The sequence below is a fragment of the Bombina bombina genome, chromosome 5 (genome assembly GCF_027579735.1).
Source record: "Bombina bombina isolate aBomBom1 chromosome 5, aBomBom1.pri, whole genome shotgun sequence".
In the NCBI taxonomy this organism is placed as follows: domain Eukaryota; kingdom Metazoa; phylum Chordata; class Amphibia; order Anura; family Bombinatoridae; genus Bombina; species Bombina bombina.
This window is the reverse complement of record NC_069503.1, coordinates 873,100,647-873,119,943: the sequence shown is the minus strand read 5'-3', so window position 1 is coordinate 873,119,943 and position 19,297 is coordinate 873,100,647. Positions and strand designations below refer to the sequence as shown.

The window sequence follows — 19,297 nt, the reverse complement described above, 5'->3', positions numbered from 1 at the left end:
CCGTATTATGCTACGAAGCCAAAAAGAGAGAGAGGTAGCCGAAGCTTTTTGACCTCTCCTCTGACCAGAATAAACGACAAACAGAAAAGACGTATGTCGAAAATCCTTAGTTGCCTGTAGATAAAATTTCAGGGCACGGACTACATCTAGATTGTGTAGCAGACGTTCCTTCTTCGAAGAAGGATTAGGACACAAAGATGGAACCACAATCTCTTGATTGATATTCCTGTTAGTGACCACCTTAGGTAGGAACCCAGGTTTAGTACGCAGAACTACCTTGTCTGAATGAAAAATCAGATAAGGAGAATCACAATGTAAGGCAGATAACTCAGAGACTCTTCGAGCCGAGGAAATCGCCATTAAAAACAGAACTTTCCAAGATAACAGCTTGATATCAATGGAATGAAGGGGTTCAAACGGAACACCCTGTAAAACATTAAGAACTAAGTTCAAACTCCATGGTGGAGCAACAGTTTTAAACACAGGCTTGATCCTAGCTAAAGCCTGACAAAAAGCTTGAACGTCCGGAACTTCTGACAGACGTTTGTGTAAAAGAATGGACAGAGCTGAAATCTGTCCCTTTAAGGAACTAGCGGATAAACCCTTTTCTAAACCTTCTTGTAGAAAAGACAATATCCTCGGAAATCCTAACCTTACTCCATGAGTAACTCTTGGATTCGCACCAATATAAGTATTTGCGCCATATCTTATGGTAAATCCTTCTAGTAACAGGCTTCCTAGCCTGTATTAAGGTATCAATAACTGACTCAGAAAAACCACGTTTTGATAAAATCAAGCTTTCAATTTCCAAGCAGTCAGCTTCAGAGAAATTAGATTTTGATGTTTGAAGGGACCCTGGATCAGAAGGTCCTGCTTCAGAGGTAGAGACCAAGGTGGACAGGATGACATGTCCACTAGATCTGCATACCAAGTCCTGCGTGACCATGCAGGCGCTATTAGAATCACTGATGCTCTCTCCTGTTTGATTCTGGCAATCAATCGAGGAAGCATCGGGAAGGGTGGAAACACATAAGCCATCCCGAAGGTCCAAGGTGCTGTCAAAGCATCTATCAGAACCGCTCCCGGATCCCTGGATCTGGACCCGTAACGAGGAAGCTTTGCGTTCTGTCGAGACGCCATGAGATCTATCTCTGGTTTGCCCCAACGTCGAAGTATTTGGGCAAAGACCTCCGGATGAAGTTCCCACTCCCCCGGATGAAAAGTCTGACGACTTAAGAAATCCGCCTCCCAGTTCTCCACTCCCGGGATGTGGATTGCTGACAGGTGGCAAGAGTGAGACTCTGCCCAGCGAATTATCTTTGATACTTCCATCATTGCTAGGGAGCTTCTTGTCCCTCCCTGATGGTTGATGTAAGCTACAGTCGTGTTGTTGTCCGACTGAAACCTGATGAACCCCCGAGTTGTTAACTGGGGCCAAGCCAGAAGGGCATTGAGAACTGCTCTCAATTCCAGAATGTTTATTGGTAGGAGACTCTCCTCCTGATTCCATTGTCCCTGAGCCTTCAGGGAATTCCAGACAGCGCCCCAACCTAGTAGGCTGGCGTCTGTTGTTACAATTGTCCAGTCCGGCCTGCTGAATGGCATCCCCCTGGACAGATGTGGTCGATAAAGCCACCATAGAAGAGAATTTCTGGTCTCTTGATCCAGATTCAGAGTAGGGGACAAGTCTGAGTAATCCCCATTCCACTGACTTAGCATGCACAGTTGCAGCGGTCTGAGATGTAGGCGTGCAAAGGGTACTATGTCCATTGCCGCTACCATTAAGCCGATCACCTCCATGCATTGAGCTACTGACGGGTGTTGAATGGAATGAAGGACGCGGCATGCATTTTGAAGCTTTGTTAACCTGTCCTCTGTCAGGTAAATCTTCATTTCTACAGAATCTATAAGAGTCCCCAAGAAGGGAACTCTTGTGAGTGGAAAGAGAGAACTCTTCTTTTCGTTCACCTTCCATCCATGCGACCTTAGAAATGCCAGTACTAACTCTGTATGAGACTTGGCAGTTTGAAAGCTTGAAGCTTGTATCAGAATGTCGTCTAGGTATGGGGCTACCGAAATTCCTCGCGGTCTTAGTACCGCTAGAAGAGCACCCAGAACCTTTGTGAAGATTCTTGGAGCCGTAGCCAATCCGAATGGAAGAGCTACAAACTGGTAATGCTCGTCTAGAAAGGCAAACCTTAGATACCGGTAATGATCTTTGTGAATCGGTATGTGAAGGTAAGCATCCTTTAAATCCACTGTGGTCATGTACTGACCCTTTTGGATCATGGGTAAAATTGTCCGAATAGTTTCCATTTTGAACGATGGAACTCTTAGGAATTTGTTTAGGATCTTTAAATCCAAGATTGGCCTGAAAGTTCCCTCTTTTTTGGGAACCACAAACAGATTTGAGTAAAACCCTTGTCCTTGTTCCGACCGCGGAACCGGATGGATCACTCCCATTAATAAAAGATCTTGTACGCAGCGTAGAAACGCCTCTTTCTTTATTTGGTTTGTTGACAACCTTGACAGATGAAATCTCCCTCTTGGGGGAGAGGATTTGAAGTCCAGAAGGTATCCCTGAGATATGATCTCTAACGCCCAGGGATCCTGGACATCTCTTGCCCAAGCCTGGGCGAAGAGAGAAAGTCTGCCCCCCACTAGATCCGTTCCCGGATCGGGGGCCCTCAATTCATGCTGTCTTAGGGGCAGCAGCAGGTTTCCTGGTCTGCTTGCCCTTGTTCCAGTACTGGTTAGGTCTCCAGCCTTGTCTGTAGCGAGCAACAGCTCCTTCCTGTTTTGGTGCAGAGGAAGTTGATGCTGCTCCTGCTTTGAAATTACGAAAGGAACGAAAATTAGACTGTCTAGCCTTAGGTTTGGCTCTGTCTTGAGGCAGGGCATGGCCTTTACCTCCTGTAATGTCAGCGATAATTTCTTTCAACCCGGGCCCGAATAAGGTCTGCCCTTTGAAAGGTATATTAAGCAATTTAGATTTAGAAGTAACGTCAGCTGACCAGGATTTTAGCCACAGCGCTCTGCGCGCCTGAATGGCGAATCCGGAATTCTTAGCCGTAAGTTTAGTTAAATGTACTACGGCATCCGAAATAAATGAGTTAGCTAACTTAAGGGCTTTAAGCTTGTGTGTAATCTCATCTAATGGAGCTGATTCAAGTGTCTCTTCCAGAGACTCAAACCAAAATGCTGCTGCAGCCGTGACAGGCGCAATGCATGCAAGAGGTTGCAATATAAAACCTTGTTGAACAAACATTTTCTTAAGGTAACCCTCTAACTTTTTATCCATTGGATCTGAAAAGGCACAGCTATCCTCCACCGGGATAGTGGTACGCTTAGCTAAAGTAGAAACTGCTCCCTCCACCTTAGGGACCGTTTGCCATAAGTCCCGTGTGGTGGCGTCTATTGGAAACATCTTTCTAAATATCGGAGGGGGTGAGAACGGCACACCGGGTCTATCCCACTCCTTAGTAACAATTTCAGTAAGTCTCTTAGGTATAGGAAAAACGTCAGTACTCGACGGTACCGCAAAATATTTATCCAACCTACACATTTTCTCTGGTATTGCAACTGTGTTACAATCATTCAGAGCCGCTAACACCTCCCCTAGTAATACACGGAGGTTTTCCAGCTTAAATTTAAAATTTGAAATATCTGAATCCAGTTTGTTTGGATCAGAACCGTCACCCGCAGAATGAAGCTCTCCGTCCTCATGTTCTGCAAATTGTGACGCAGTGTCTGACATGGCCCTAATATTATCAGCGCACTCTGTTCTCACCCCAGAGTGATCACGCTTAACTCTTAGTTCTGGTAATTTAGCCAAAACTTCAGTCATAACAGTAGCCATATCCTGCAATGTGATTTGTAATGGCCGCCCAGATGTACTCGGCGCTACAATATCACGCACCTCCCGAGCGGGAGATGCAGGTACTGACACGTGAGGCGAGTTAGTCGGCATAACTCTCCCCTCGTTGTCTGGTGAAATATGTTCAATTTGTACAGATTGACTTTTATTTAAAGTAGCATCAATGCAGTTAGTACATAAATTTCTATTGGGCTCCACTTTGGCTTTAGCACATATAGCACAGATATCTTCCTCTGAATCAGACATATTTAACACACTAGCAAATAAACTAGCAACTTGGAAATACTTTTCAAGTAATTTACTATAATATGAAAACGTACTGTGCCTATAAGAAGCACAGAAAAGTTATGACAGTTGAAAATTAATAAACTGAAACGTTATAGCATCAAATCTTTGTACAAAAACACAGTTTTAGCAAAGGATTGCTCCCATTAGCAAAGGATAACTAACCCTGATAGCAGAAAAAAAATACAGAAATAAACGTTTTTTATCATAGTCAACTACAATCTCACAGCTCTGCTGTGAGTGATTACCTCCCTCAAAACAAGTTTTGAAGACCCCTGAGTTCTGTAGAGCTGAACCGGATCATGCAGGGAAGACAGGAAACTTCTGACTGAATTTTTTGATGCGTAGCAAAAGCGCCAAAAAAGGCCCCTCCCCCTCACACACAACAGTGAGAGAGATCAGTAAACTGTCATAAATTAAATAAAACGACTGCCAAGTGGAAAAAAATAGTGCCCAAAACATTTTTTCACCCAGTACCTCAGAAAATTAAACGATTTTACATGCCAGCAAAAAACGTTTAACATTAAATAAATTAAGTGTTATTAAAAAGCCTGTTGCTAGTCCCTGCAAATTAGGCTAAAGTTTTATGCATACAGTATAATTCCAGTGAAGTGCCATTCCCCAGAATACTGAAGTGTAAAATATACATACATGACAGCCTGATACCAGTTGCTGTTACTGCATTTAAGGCTGAGTTTACATTATATCGGTATGGCAGAATTTTCTCATCAATTCCATTGTCAGAAAATAATAAGCTGCTACATACCTCTTTGCAGATTAATCTGCCCGCTGTCCCCTGATCTGAAGTTTACCTCTCCTCAGATGGCCGAGAAACAGCAATATGATCTTAACTACGCCGGCTAAAATCATAGAAAAAACTCAGGTAGATTCTTCTTCAAATTCTACCAGAGAAGGAATAACACACTCCGGTGCTATTATAAAATAACAAACTTTTGATTGAAGGTATGAAACTAAGTATAATCACCACAGTCCTCTCACACATCCTATCTATTCGTTGGGTGCAAGAGAATGACTGGGTGTGACGTAGAGGGGAGGAGCTATATAGCAGCTCTGCTGGGTGAATCCTCTTGCACTTCCTGTTGGGGAGGAGTTAGTATCCCAGAAGTAATGATGACCCGTGGACTGACCACACTTAACAGGAGAAAGAAACAATTTGGGTTTACTATCCTTTTAACTGAAAATTGTTGGCTTCCTCAATTCTACAGAGTTTATATAAAGTAAAGGGCCCCAAAATGTCGAAGGTTTCCCCTTATATATTTTTCTGCTGACAATTACAAACAGATATAAAACAGTCAATAAAAAAGACTGTGTAAACAATCGCTGTGTGGAAACCCGTTACCCTTGTTTGCACACTCCCTTCTTGACATATTGTACAAAAAAATAATGTAAATCTATTTAAAAAATGTGACAGCTGTAATGTTGGTAGAAGAAAGTGAAATGTAACAGTTAAAGAAACAGTCTAGTAAAAATTAAACTGTCATGATTCAGATAGGGCATGCAATTTTAAACAACTTTCCAATTTACTTTTATCATCAAATCTGCTTTGCTCTCTTGGTATTCTTTGTGGAAAGCCAAACCTAGGTAGGCTCATATGCTAATATCGAAGTCTTTGAACTGCCTCTTATCTTAGTGCATTTTGACAGTTAGACACTGCTAGTCCATGTGTATCATATAAATAACATTGTGCTCACTCCTGTGGAGTTATATGAGTCAGTACTGATTGGCTAAAATGCATGTCTGTCAAAAGAACTGAGATAAGGGGGCAGTCTGTAGAGGCTTAGATACAAGGTAATCAAAGAGGTAAAAAGTATAATAATATAGCAGTGTTGGTTATGCAAAATTGGGGACTGGGTAATAAAGGGATTAACTATCTTTTTAAATAATAAAAAAATATGGAGTAGACTGTCCCTTTAAGAGGGAAAATATACACATTGTACATAATAAATGTCATGTCATTTCTGGTTGTATTGAAGATGGGCAGTGGATTGTAGGCTGGCTTTATGTTTTTGCACATAACTTCTAAATGTCATTACTGTTTTGTAAAGGGCAAACTCACTACTAGTCAATGAAGTCATCATACTGGGCACTCAATATAACATAAAACTACAGTGTATGTAAATAGTGTCACATGCACTTACCACAGAGATTATAATTAAGCAAAAATATAGGGACATGATAAATGTATGAAACAATGGTATGCCTGTTGATAGCAACCTGTAGACTGAATGTTTTTTGGAGTATGACCCTCCTCCTTTATTAATTTGTTTTGTTAAGTCTATTTTATGTATCTGTATTATATATATATATTTAATTTCTTTTGCTGCAATGAATCAGTGTCATCGTCTAATCCCACTGATTTACAGTACAAAGCACTTTATAATAAAATAGTATTATTTTATCTATCCATTAAAAATGAAAAATGATGAAATATGTTTATCAACCAATAAGGTTTTTGGTTTCATAGAAGATGATTTGGTGAAACTCTTAAACTTGATGCAAATTTTTTTTTTTTTGTTATTATTAAAGATATATTTTGACTTGCTTACTACATATCTGTTTTTCCTGGTTAGTAAAACCCAAGAAACAGTAGAATGTAGTGGTCTATGGAATCACTTCCATGCCAACTTGGATAAAATACAAAAACAGCTAACCATTCTCCAAGTGGACTTAATGCAGATGTCATTTTATACATAATTTATTACTAGCCAAGGAAATAGATGTTAATATCCCACACCAGCAGTTATTACAGACTTGTCGTAGAAAATGCATCAAATACATCTTCAAATTACATGGAAAATAACAAATATAATCTTATAAACCTATTGTATTTTCCAATATTTATAGTTATTTTCTTTTGATTTATGTGTTGCATTAAATAAAATCTAGCAACCATTTATCAAGTGTTGCTGAGGTTACTTACTAAATAACTATCAAAAACACAGATAAATGAATACATGTATTTATATTTAGCTTATTTTCCAAACTTACATGTCTGAGGAACCATGTATTGCATGGGAGTATTTGTTCTTGCAAGAGAAACATTCTAAGAGCAAGTGGCCAATATTCAGTTTTAAATGTTCTGTTAAATTACATTTTCTTAGCTCAGAGTGGTTTGCAGTATACAGGCAATATCATAATGTGTTTGTTATAAATGACTCAGGACATCCTTCACAGCAGGTCTAATACTTAGGCCTCCAGGGAAGCACCAGTTCCTGAGGCCCTCATTGTTTCTGCAAATATTTGATACCAGTGCAATATTGACCCTGCCGTTATATATCACTCTTCTGTCCCCAGGGACCATAGACAAAGTGCATGAAGCATTATCACTCTTATCATTCTTGATTTATAAAGCTCCAGAATTTTCCACTCATGTGTAAATGTGCTATATTAGTTAAGGCACTGGCTATGATACGCCTGAGAAAGACATTTATGAACCCGATAGAGGTAGCTTAAATTTAAATTTTCTCTTTCATGAATCAGAATGACCATTAAATTTTAAAAAAAACTTTCTAATTTACTTCTATTATCTAATTTGCTTTGTTCTCACGGTATCCTTTATTTAAAAGCATAACTAGGTAGGCTCAAGTGGCTGCACATATACACCTCTAGCCATTGGCTTACCATTGTGTTCAGCTAGCTCCCAGTAATACATTACTGCTCGTTTGATAAAGGATACCAAAAGAATGAAGCAACATGTTAATAGAAGTAAATAGAAAGTTTTAAAATTGTATGCTCTATCTGAATCACCAAAGAAAACATGTGGGTTTTATAATATTAAAACTGACAAATGACAGGACTGTATTTCCATTAAAAAAGACATAAAAAAGTGTGTATATAGCCAGAGAAGTTGTCTTTTGCAACATGGACAAAATGGATGGAATAAATGAAATAAAAAAAAACTATATTATTAACAAAAATAACCCATAATGCAACTATGTTTTCAGTTTGCTTATATGCTGGGGCTTTGGCAGTGGCCTAACAACTGCACTGACTTTGGATATCTGTGTAACAATTTAAGTTCTGTACCCATACTGTAAATTATGATATTGATAATATTATTGAAAACAAAATTTATGCTTACACATGGACAAAATGGATGGAATAAATGAAATAAAAAAAAACTATATTATTAACAAAAATAACCCATAATGCAACTATGTTTTCAGTTTGCTTATATGCTGGGGCTTTGGCAGTGGCCTAATAACTGCACTGACTTTGGATATCTGTGTAACAATTTAAGTTCTGTACCCATACTGTAAATTATGATATTGATAATATTATTGAAAACAAAATTTATGCTTACCTGATAAATTTCTTTCTCTTGCGATGTATCGAGTCCACGGATTCATCCAATACTTGTGGAATATTCTCCTTCCCAACAGGAAGTGGCAAAGAGAGCACCCACAGCAGAGCTGTCTATATAGCTCCTCCCCTAACTCCACCCCCCAGTCATTCGATCGAAGGCTAGGAAGAAAAAGGAGAAACTATAGGGTGCAGAGGTGACTGAAGTTTTATAATAAAAAATACTACCTGTCTTAAATAGACAGGGCGGGCCGTGGACTCGATACATCGCAAGAGAAAGAAATTTATCAGGTAAGCATAAATTTTGTTTTCTCTTGCAAGATGTATCGAGTCCACGGATTCATCCAATACTTGTGGGATACCAATACCAAAGTTTTAGGACATGGATGAAGGGAGGGACAAGACAGGTACCTAAACGGAAGACACCCCTGCTTGTAGAACCTTTCTCCCAAAAATAGCCTCCAAAGAAGCAAAAGTATCAAATTTGGAAAATTTGGAAAAAGTATGAAGCAAGGACCAAGTCGCCGCCTTACAAATCTGTCACCACAATCACTTTACCCTTCCTTATTGCTTAGAGCCGGCAAAGAGAATGACTGGGGGTGGAGTTAGGGGAGGAGCTATATAGACAGCTCTGCTGTGGGTGCTCTCTTTGCCACTTCCTGTTGGGAAGGAGAATATTCCACAAGTATTGGATGAATCCGTGGACTCGATACATCTTGCAAGAGAAATTAATATTTATAATTCAAGATTTTTTTATCCCGTGCCAATATTAACTATATGATTACAGTAAGTTCCTTTACAACAAAAGCCTAGGAACAAGATCTTTAGCCCCAATATATTTATAGTTCCTATTGCTGAAGATATAAAATGGTACAAATATAACGTCAAGCGCTGCGGTACTGACAAGTCAACTACAAACTTTACAACCCTGATAATAATAAATACAGTGTGTGTGACAATTCACAGAATATACAAAGCATGCAATAAAAAATCATGGTTTTACAACATTAAAACAGCAAATATTATTGTACAGCCAATGTGCACTGTGATCTTGTGACCTACCTCTCAAGGCTCAAATCCCACTATGCCTATGTGCCTCAAGTAGCCGCCCGCTCAACCACTTCCTTCTGTGCCTGTCTGCAGAAGAGGGAACTGTGCTAGGCAGGCAGGTTTAGTGTGAGTGAGGGCGGAACAACATGCAGCATGACTCCTGTTAGGCTCAGGGTGGCTGGTGATGACTTTCTGACAGTGACACAGAATGTTTTCCTCCCCAATGAGGTGGCATGAGAGCTGCCTCAATTCGCTAAAATTGGATTAGATAAGGGGGTAGATGTTGGCCAGTCTGCTTGTATAGGTTGCACAACGAGAGAGGCAGACCTGATCACTGCCCGCTTCACAAAATGTCTTTGAAAAAAAAAAAAAAAACATTTTTTGTTTGTTTTTTTTCCTTGCACGTCACTGATCCAAACATATGTAAACATACTAATACAGGATCCTCCTAATGAAAGCTTTACCCCTTCAGTACAGGTAATTTCAGAGAAAAACTTGCCAAACGTACCAGAGAAGTTACAGCATTTTTTTTATATCACTCCAGTTACACAGAAATAGAGACTCATCACCGCAAGCCAATACAGACAGTGAAACAGTGTCCCTGTCTGTATTGGCAATCTGCCTTCATATGGTAAAGGAAGAACGATCTTCTTCCCCCCTGGCTGCAGTCGTTGCTGTCAAAGATAACAGCGGGAAATGCAGTTTGAGCCAGAGTGTTGGGCATAGGTACTATGTCAACACAGTATGATGCTGGGCAAAGTACTGTGTGACGCTTAAGGTGTTAAAGGGATATAAAAGTGCACACAATTGGTTTTCTAATATATGTTAGAGCATTTTATTGTTGCACTGCAAATGGATTAAACATATAGTTAAAGTTAGTTCCAGAGCAACAATGTACAGCAGTGAACAAGTGTGGAGGCCCCACACAAAACATGTCTGCCGTTCTCTGTAATACTGGACATCTTTTCCTAATTTTGTGAGCTGTGTGCTCACATCTTGTTTTTACGTTACCCTTGTTACAAATAAATATTTTTCTATTTCTCCAACATAGGTGTGTCCGGTCCACGGCGTCATCCTTACTTGTGGGATATTCTCTTCCCCAACAGGAAATGGCAAAGAGCCCAGCAAAGCTGGTCACATGATCCCTCCTAGGCTCCGCCTTCCCCAGTCATTCTCTTTGCCGTTGTACAGGCAACATCTCCACGGAGATGGCTTAGAGTTTTTAGGTGTTTAACTGTAGTTTTTATTATTCAATCAAGAGTTTGTTATTTTAAAATAGTGCTGGTATGTACTATTTACTCTGAAACAGAAAGGTGATGAAGATTTCTGTTTGTAAGAGGAAAATGATTTTAGCAACCGTTACTAAAATCGATGGCTGTTTCCACACAGGACTGTTGAGAGGAATTAACTTCAGTTGGGGGAAACAGTGAGCAGACTTTTGCTGCTTGAGGTATGACACATTTCTAACAAGACGATGTAATGCTGGAAGCTGTCATTTTCCCTATGGGATCCGGTAAGCCATTTTTATTACATAAGAAAAAAAGGGCTTCACAAGGGCTTTTAAGACTGTAGACATTTTCTGGGCTAAAACGATTGATATATAAACATATTTTATACTTCATAGCTTTGAGGAATTATTTTATTCTTGGGAATTATGTAAAATAACCGGCAGGCACTGTATTGGACACCTTATCCTCTAGGGGCTTTCCCTAATCATAGGCAGAGCCTCATTTTCGCGCCTCTATTGCGCACTTGTTTTTAGGAAGCATGACATGCAGATGCATGTGTGAGGAGCTCTGATACACAGAAAAGACTTTCTGAAGGCGTCATTTGGTATCGTATTCCCCTTTGGGCTTGGTTGGGTCTCAGCAAAGCAGATACCAGGGACTGTAAAGGGGTTAAATATAAGTTAAAGCTTTCAAATTTGGTGTGCAATACTTTTAAGGCTTTAAGACACTGTGGTGAAATTTTGGTGAATTTTGAACAATTCCTTCATACTTTTTCACATTTGCAGTAATAAAGTGTGTTCAGTTTAAAATTTAAAGTGACAGTAACGGTTTTATTTTAAAACGTTTTTTGTACTTTGTTATCAAGTTTATGCCTGTTTAACATGTCTGAACTACCAGATAGACTGTGTTCTGTATGTGGGGAAGCCAAGGTTCCTTCTCATTTAAATAGATGTGATTTATGTGACACAAAATTTAGAGAAAATGATGCCCAAGATGATTCCTCAAGTGAGGGGAGTAAGCATGGTACTGCATCATCCCCTCCTTCATCTACACCAGTCTTGCCCACACAGGAGGCCCCTAGTACATCTAGTGCGCCAATACTCCTTACTATGCAACAATTAACGGCTGTAATGGATAATTCTATCAAAAACATTTTAGCCAAAATGCCCACTTATCAGCGAAAGCGCAACTGCTCTGTTTTAGAAAATACTGAAGAGCATGAGGACGCTGATGATATTGGTTCTGAAGTGCCCCTACACCAGTCTGAGGGGGCCAGGGAGGTTTTGTCTGAGGGAGAAATTTCAGATTCAGGGAAAATTTCTCAACAAGCTGAACCTGATGTGATTACATTTAAATTTAAATTGGAACATCTCCGCGCCCTGCTTAAGGAGGTGTTATCTACTCTGGATGATTGTGAGAATTTGGTCATTCCAGAGAAATTATGTAAAATGGACAAGTTCCTAGAGGTCCCGGGGCCCCCCGAAGCTTTTCCTATACCCAAGCGGGTGGCGGACATTGTAAATAAAGAATGGGAAAGGCCCGGCATACCTTTCGTCCCTCCCCCTATATTTAAGAAATTGTTTCCTATGGTCGACCCCAGAAAGGACTTATGGCAGACAGTCCCCAAGGTCGAGGGGGCGGTTTCTACTCTAAACAAACGCACCACTATACCCATAGAAGATAGTTGTGCTTTCAAAGATCCTATGGATAAAAAATTAGAGGGTTTGCTTAAAAAGATGTTTGTTCAGCAAGGTTAACTTCTACAACCAATTTCATGCATTGTTCCTGTCACTACAGCAGCGTGTTTCTGGTTCGATGAACTAGAAAAGGCGCTCAATAAAGATTCTTCTTATGAGGAGATTTTGGACAGAATTCATGCTCTCAAATTGGCTAACTCTTTCACCCTAGACGCCACTTTGCAATTGGCTAGATTAGCGGCGAAAAATTCTGGGTTTGCTATTGTGGCGCGCAGAGCGCTTTGGCTAAAATCTTGGTCAGCGGATGCGTCTTCCAAGAACAAATTGCTTAACATTCCTTTCAAGGGGAAAACGCTGTTTGGCCCTGACTTGAAAGAGATTATTTCTGATATCACTGGAGGCAAGGGCCACGCCCTTCCTCAGGATAGGTCTTTCAAGGCCAAAAATAAACCTAATTTTCGTCCCTTTCGCAGAAACGGACCAGCCCCAAGTGCTACGTCCTCTAAGCAAGAGGGTAATACTTCTCAAGCCAAGCCAGCCTGGAGGCCAATGCAAGGCTGGAACAAAGGAAAGCAGGCCAAGAAACCTGCCACTGCTACCAAGACAGCATGAGATGTTGGCCCCCGATCCGGGACCGGATCTGGTGGGGGGCAGACTCTCTCTCTTCGCTCAGGCTTGGGCAAGAGATGTTCTGGATCCTTGGGCGCTAGAAATAGTCTCCCAAGGTTATCTTCTGGAATTCAAGGGGCTTCCCCCAAGGGGGAGGTTCCACAGGTCTCAATTGTCTTCAGACCACATAAAAAAACAGGCATTCTTACATTGTGTAGAAGACCTGTTAAAAATGGGAGTGATTCATCCTGTTCCATTAGGAGAACAAGGGATGGGGTTCTACTCCAATCTGTTCGTAGTTCCCAAAAAAGAGGGAACATTCAGACCAATCTTAGATCTCAAGATCCTAAACAAGTTTCTCAAGGTTCCATCGTTCAAAATGGAAACCATTCGAACAATTCTTCCTTCCATCCAGGAAGGTCAATTCATGACCACGGTGGATTTAAAGGATGCGTATCTACATATTCCTATCCACAAGGAACATCATCGGTTCCTAAGGTTCGCATTCCTGGACAAGCATTACCAGTTTGTGGCACTTCCGTTCGGATTAGCCACTGCTCCAAGAATTTTCACAAAGGTACTAGGGTCCCTTCTAGCGGTGCTAAGACCAAGGGGCATTGCAGTAGTACCTTACTTGGACGACATTCTGATTCAAGCGTCGTCCCTTCCACAAGCAAAGGCTCACACGGACATTGTCCTGGCCTTTCTCAGATCTCACGGGTGGAAAGTGAACGTAGAAAAAAGTTCTCTATCTCCGTCAACAAGGGTTCCCTTCTTGGGAACAATAATAGACTCCTTAGAAATGAGGATTTTTCTGACAGAGGCCAGAAAATCAAAACTTCTAAACTCTTGTCAAGTACTTCATTCTGTTCCTCTTCCTTCCATAGCGCAGTGCATGGAAGTAATAGGTTTGATGGTAGCGGCAATGGACATAGTTCCTTTTGCGCGAATTCATCTAAGACCATTACAACTGTGCATGCTCAGTCAGTGGAATGGGGATTATACAGACTTGTCTCCGACGATACAAGTAGATCAGAGGACCAGAGATTCACTCCGTTGGTGGCTGTCCCTGGACAACCTGTCACAGGGGATGAGCTTCCGCAGACCAGAGTGGGTCATTGTCACGACCGACGCCAGTCTGGTGGGCTGGGGCGCGGTCTGGGGACCCCTGAAAGCTCAGGGTCTTTGGTCTCGGGAAGAATCTCTTCTCCCGATAAATATTCTGGAACTGAGAGCGATATTCAATGCTCTCAAGGCTTGGCCTCAGCTAGCAAAGGCCAAATTCATACGGTTTCAATCAGACAACATGACGACTGTTGCGTACATCAACCATCAGGGGGGAACAAGGAGTTCCCTGGCGCTGGAAGAAGTGACCAAAATCATTCAATGGGCGGAGACTCACTCCTGCCACTTGTCTGCAATCCACATCCCAGGAGTGGAAAATTGGGAAGCGGATTTTCTGAGTCGTCAGACATTTCATCCGGGGGAGTGGGAACTCCATCCGGAAATCTTTGCCCAAATTACTCAGTTGTGGGGCATTCCAGACATGGATCTGATGGCCTCTCGTCAGAACTTCAAGGTTCCTTGCTACGGGTCCAGATCCAGGGATCCCAAGGCGACTCTAGTAGATGCACTAGTAGCACCTTGGACCTTCAAACTAGCTTATGTATTCCCGCCGTTTCCTCTCATCCCCAGGCTGGTAGCCAGGATCAATCAGGAGAGGGCATCGGTGATCTTGATAGCTCCTGCGTGGCCACGCAGGACTTGGTATGCAGACCTGGTGAATATGTCATCGGCTCCACCATGGAAGCTACCTTTGAGACGGGACCTTCTTGTTCAAGGTCCGTTCGAACATCCGAATCTGGTCTCACTCCAACTGACTGCCTGGAGATTGAACACTTGATCTTATCAAAGCGAGGGTTCTCAGATTCTGTCATTGATACTCTTGTTCAGGCCAGAAAGCCTGTAACTAGAAAAATCTACCACAAAATATGGAAAAAATATATCTGTTGGTGTGAATCTAAAGGATTCCCTTGGGACAAGATAAAAATTCCTAAGATTCTATCCTTTCTTCAAGAAGGTTTGGAGAAAGGATTATCTGCAAGTTCTTTGAAGGGACAGATTTCTGCCTTATCTGTGTTACTTCACAAAAAGCTGGCAGCTGTGCCAGATGTTCAAGCCTTTGTTCAGGCTCTGGTTAGAATCAAGCCTGTTTACAAACCTTTGACTCCTCCTTGGAGTCTCAATTTAGTTCTTTCAGTTCTTCAGGGGGTTCCGTTTGAACCCTTACATTCCGTTGATATTAAGTTATTATCTTGGAAAGTTTTGTTTTTGGTTGCAATTTCTTCTGCTAGAAGAGTTTCAGAATTATCTGCTCTGCAGTGTTCTCCTCCTTATCTGGTGTTCCATGCAGATAAGGTGGTTTTGCGTACTAAACCTGGTTTTCTTCCGAAAGTTGTTTCTAACAAAAACATTAACCAGGAGATAGTCGTGCCTTCTTTGTGTCCGAATCCAGTTTCAAAGAAGGAACGTTTGTTGCACAATTTGGATGTAGTTCGTGCTTTAAAATTCTATTTAGATGCTACAAAGGATTTTAGACAAACATCTTCCTTGTTTGTTGTTTATTCTGGTAAAAGGAGAGGTCAAAAAGCAACTTCTACCTCTCTCTCCCTTTGGCTTAAAAGCATCATCAGATTGGCTTACGAGACTGCCGGACGGCAGCCTCCTGAAAGAATCACAGCTCATTCCACTAGGGCTGTGGCTTCCACATGGGCCTTCAAGAACGAGGCTTCTGTTGATCAGATATGTAAGGCAGCGACTTGGTCTTCACTGCACACTTTTACTAAATTTTACAAATTTGATACTTTTGCTTCTTCTGAGGCTATTTTTGGGAGAAAGGTTTTGCAAGCCGTGGTGCCTTCCATCTAGGTGACCTGATTTGCTCCCTCCCTTCATCCGTGTCCTAAAGCTTTGGTATTGGTTCCCACAAGTAAGGATGACGCCGTGGACCGGACACACCTATGTTGGAGAAAACAGAATTTATGTTTACCTGATAAATTACTTTCTCCAACGGTGTGTCCGGTCCACGGCCCGCCCTGGTTTTTTAATCAGGTCTGATAATTTATTTTCTTTAACTACAGTCACCACGGTATCATATGATTTCTCCTATGCAAATATTCCTCCTTTACGTCGGTCGAATGACTGGGGAAGGCGGAGCCTAGGAGGGATCATGTGACCAGCTTTGCTGGGCTCTTTGCCATTTCCTGTTGGGGAAGAGAATATCCCACAAGTAAGGATGACGCCGTGGACCGGACACACCGTTGGAGAAAGTAATTTATCAGGTAAACATAAATTCTGTTTTTACTTTATCAGTTAGTTCCCAGTATTGCAGGATATGTGCATATTATTTTTCAACAAAAAATACCAAGAGAACAAAGTAAATTTGAAAACCAGAGTGGATAAAAATCAATGATTTTGCTAAAAAAATTAAAAAAAAAGTTTTTTTTATTGAAATCAGATTTTTTTTAATTGAAATCAGATTTTTTTTTTAACTTAAATCTGATTTTTTAATTTAAATCTGTTTTTTTTTTCATTTAAATCAGACTTTTTTTATTTAAATCTGATTATTTTTTTTTATATAAATAGGATTTTTATTTTTTATAAAATGCTTTTTTGAGGAAAACCCATCTAAAAATAGTTTATATGTAAGATACATTATAATCTAAAGGTTATTGATCCTGAAATATAGATTAGTTTTAAATGATATGCCAAGATGCTGTATATTTATGGCTGTAATGTTTAATTGTTTTGGTAAATTAATCCAGTCACAATGTCATGCTCTCCCAGAGGTTTCTATCAGATTACTTAGGTCAATTTTTCTATCTTGAAGATATTATCAAATGTTATTGGTTTTGTTGTTCTCAAAACTGGGGATTTGTGTCTGCAGAAATAACATGCCTCTTCTTCACAAAAATGTTATAAAATAAACATACATAGTTGAGAAATAGATCTTAAAGGGCCAAAATCATGAAATAAAATGTTTGGGTTTCAGATAGAGCATACACATTTCAGATTTACTTCTATTATAAAATGTGATTTGTTTATTCTCTTGGTATCCTTTGTTGAAGGAAAGCAATGCTCTACTGGGCCTAGCTAAACACATTAGGTGAGACAGTGACAAGCAGTGACAAGCAGGTAGCTCACTGTAGTGCATTGCTTCTGAGCCTATGTATGATTTTTAACAATGGATACCAAGAGAACGAAGCAAATTGGATAAGAGAAGTAAATTGGAAAATTGTTAAGAAATTGCATGTTCTTTCTGAATCATGAAAGTTTTATTTTGACTTTAGTGTCCCTTTAATGCCTTTGCAATCCTGCAAATATATGTACACAGAATCAACCAATACTAAGTGTAATAGATCTGCACAAGGACCTAAGTATGAGGAGGAAGGCGCATTAAAAAGAAGTATAATGTTATTGTTTAAAATAATTTAAATTCTTATTATTAAGGTAATAGTTATTTTTCCTTAGTTAAATAAAACTTTGTAAATTGTTATTATTAAGGTAATCATTATTTTTATCTTTCCAATAAAATACATCTGAAACGTTGATCAAATATGAATGCTTAACCTATTAAACAGAATATAGTTCACCTCCCAATAATTTAATTCATTCATATCAATGATCTATATATGCATATCTACTGATATATAACCAAATTACTAATGGTCTAATATAACTGGAAAAATAATCTGAAAAGTTATTATTCTAAAAATGAAAACCATTAGTGATTTAAAATCAAATCCACCCTGTTAAAAACAGAAGTGATTCTAAAAGGGTCATAAAATGACATGCTATATGTTAATCTTGCAAGTTTGACTTTCCTAACCCTTAAAAAAGGACTCAAATAAAAATAAATAAATGCATATGAAGAACAATATTCAAACATGTCAATATCATTTTTGTACAAAAACGGTTTTTATTTTAATTAAAGGGACAGTCTAGTTCAAAACAAACTTTCATTATTCAGATAGAGAATGCAATTTTAAACAATTTTCTTCTTTCACCAATTTTGCTTTGTTCTCTTGGTATTCTTAGTTGAAAGCTAAATCTAGGAGGTTCATATGCTAATTTCTAAGCCCTTGAAGGCCGCCTCTTAGCTCAGGGCATTTTGACAGTTTTTCACCACTAGAGGCTGTTAGTTCATGTGTTTCATATAGATAACACTGTGTTCATGCACATGGAGTTACCTAGGAGCCTGTACTGATCGGCTAAAATGCAAGTCTGTTAAAAGAACTGAAATAAGGGGCAGTTTGCAGAGGTTTAGATACAAGGTAATCAGAGGTAAAACATGTATTATTATAACTGTGTTGGTTATGCAAAACTAGGGAATGGGTAATACAGGGATTATCTATCTTTTAAAACAATAAATATTCTGGTGTAGACTGTCCCTTTAAACAAATAGGAACTGACTTGTGGGCAGAAGCTCACTAGCTTCTGTGACATCTCTCAGAGCTATATACGGGTACGACACACCTCAAAAGCATAAAGGCATTACCAATAAAAACATTACTTTAATGTTTGTAAGGTAAACCTTAAACGATTCCCAGCACCTACAAAAATAGCATGAAAAACTCTATTTTTATATTGCTGAGGCAGCTGCAAATACCTGTATTGCCACTTGCTCATACTAAAGCCTTGTAAAAATATAATGCATCCTAATTTGTATGAGTCAGATTCACTGTGTTTCTTTCATCTGCACACAGCCTGTGTAGTGTATTCCTGAATTATAACATCACTGCTGACATATAGAAACTACCTGCTTTGCTTCTTGTAAAAAGTCAGCATAAAATCCAGGGTTGTGCATCATAAAGCAACCTAATAGAACCACTCCCTCAACATAACGAGTTTGGATATTTACTGGGAAACACTGCAATAATTTTGCTAATTCAGCTAATTTTGTGGAAGAAGCCAAAAATTCAAGTTTATCAGAAACTAAAAGCGTCCTCACAATGGATAAACATAAAACATGGGCCTCTCATGGTCTTGACACAAGAAAATGAACGTTTGCATGAATCTGTTTCAGTTATAGTACTTTTTTCCTCTAAACTATAAGCTCTTTAGATAAGTGTTCATCGCTTCACTGCAAATATGCACTGGTAAACATCCTGGAATATGTTTATTATACAAAAATATTTTGCACCAGGGCCGTTTGTTGAGTGGGGCTG

At 39.8% G+C, this 19,297-nt stretch overlaps 1 protein-coding gene across 2 annotated transcripts in view; it reads right to left on the bottom strand.

Annotated features, from left to right (window-relative positions):
* MAPRE2 (microtubule associated protein RP/EB family member 2) overlaps positions 1-19,297 on the bottom strand; it is a 546,785-nt gene that overhangs the window by 258,816 nt on the left and 268,672 nt on the right. Inside the window, exon 1 of one of the 2 annotated variants that reach the window (XM_053715024.1) lies at positions 9,548-9,565. The exons of the other annotated variant lie outside the window; for it this stretch is intronic. The gene's annotated coding sequence lies outside the window, so the exon portion shown is untranslated. Of the gene's footprint in view, positions 1-9,547; positions 9,566-19,297 lie in introns of those variants that run through there. 2 annotated transcript variants of the gene reach the window in all.